The sequence below is a fragment of the Aythya marila genome (assembly GCF_965140915.1).
Source record: "Aythya marila genome assembly, contig: HAP1_HAP1_SCAFFOLD_227, whole genome shotgun sequence".
Taxonomy (NCBI): domain Eukaryota; kingdom Metazoa; phylum Chordata; class Aves; order Anseriformes; family Anatidae; genus Aythya; species Aythya marila.
Genome location: NW_028136689.1, coordinates 263,500 through 265,000, shown reverse-complemented (window position 1 = coordinate 265,000; position 1,501 = coordinate 263,500).

Sequence of the window (1,501 nt, the reverse complement as noted above, 5' to 3'; positions counted from 1 at the left end):
GGAGAGTACTAATGAACAGGAGCATGCTCAGCTCAGCCACCACGAAGGAGGCTGCCCGCTCCTCAGCACCTCTAAGCAGCAGCACCTTCAAGTCTCCTCCTGCAGCAGCAGCACATCAGTGTCTCTTGTCCCACCAGCAGGACAGTGGCGTCTCCCATTGCACCATACCGACCTCCACGCCTCGAGTGCCAGCACCAGTCCTCATTGCGAGCTGGACGCTCAGGGCACTTGCGGCCACCCACCTTTGTGAGCTCCAAGGCTGACAGTGACTCTCTGCTGAGCTGCCACGGCTCTCGGGCGTCCCGGTGACAGAGCTTTCGGCGCTAAGCTGACTGCCAGGAGAAAAGGCTGCCGTGAAATGGCTGCACCACAATGCCAGGAGCAAGGTCTGCTGGGCTGGGGGTTCGCAGGGGAGCTCGGCCTTGGGCCTGGCAACTGCGCCTGGAAGCCAGGGACGGCCTTGGTGTGCAGCTGGACACCTGGGCCTGAGAAAGCAAGGTCTCTTTCCAGACACTTGGCACCATCGTCACCCAGTGGCTGTCTGAGGGGGACGAGAGAAATGCACAGCATCTCTTGCTGCCCTGCAGTGCTGCTGTCCTACGCCCTTGGGGGTCTCCGGGATAGAAAAAGGGACGGATTTTGACCCAAAACCCAGCTCCTTTCTCTCGGAAGCATCACGTCCTCCTGTCTTTCTTGTATTTGGCTATGACTTTAGGAATCCCTGCAATCCCTGCAGCTGTGTCCCCTGCCAGCTTCTTGTGTGCCCCAAGCATCCTCGCTTGCAGGGCAGTAGAAGATGCAGAAAAGGCCTTGCCTTAGTGGAAGCACTGCCCTGCAGGAGCTCCAACATCCCTCTCAGCAGCACGCTGTAGCCCCCAAATGCCCCCGAAAGGGCACATTTCAGCTACTGGGAAGGAAATGAGCTCGCTCAAGGTGAGCTACCCGCTCAAGGCCCAGGTGTCTGTGAGGCGGTGTTGGCAAGGAGTCCTGTTGTGTGAGTCCGTTCTTTGTGGGTGCTCCGTCCCCACAAGGCTTGCTTTTCAAGGCCCAGGAGAGTCTTGTGGGCACTGGCCTGGGGTCCCAGGCTGAGCCAGCTGCTGGCTGGCAATCAGGGAGGCTCGCTCGGTGTCTTGGCTTGGGTTTGCGTGGCCAGGCTGTGGGAGCGGGGGGCTGCAGGGGTGTCCTCTGTGAGGAGAATGCAGCAGCTGCCCCATGGGAGCTCAGGGCCGCTGCCAGGAGGCTCCTTCCAGGAGGGACCCACCCGCTGCTGCCCAGAACGCAGAGCAAAAGGATGATGTTTGCGCCTGGGGGAGAGCTCTTCCTCTTGTTTGCCACTTCATCATCAAACCAAATGAAAACTAATTGTCTTTAACCTCTTTATTTCAGGCCTTCTTTCCTAGTGGTCATTCAAAACTGGGAAAAAAATAGTCTACCAAGTCGGGGTTTTTTTGATTTGATAACAAATCTGCAGACTTGTACTGCCTGGTACAAGCTAAGGTTC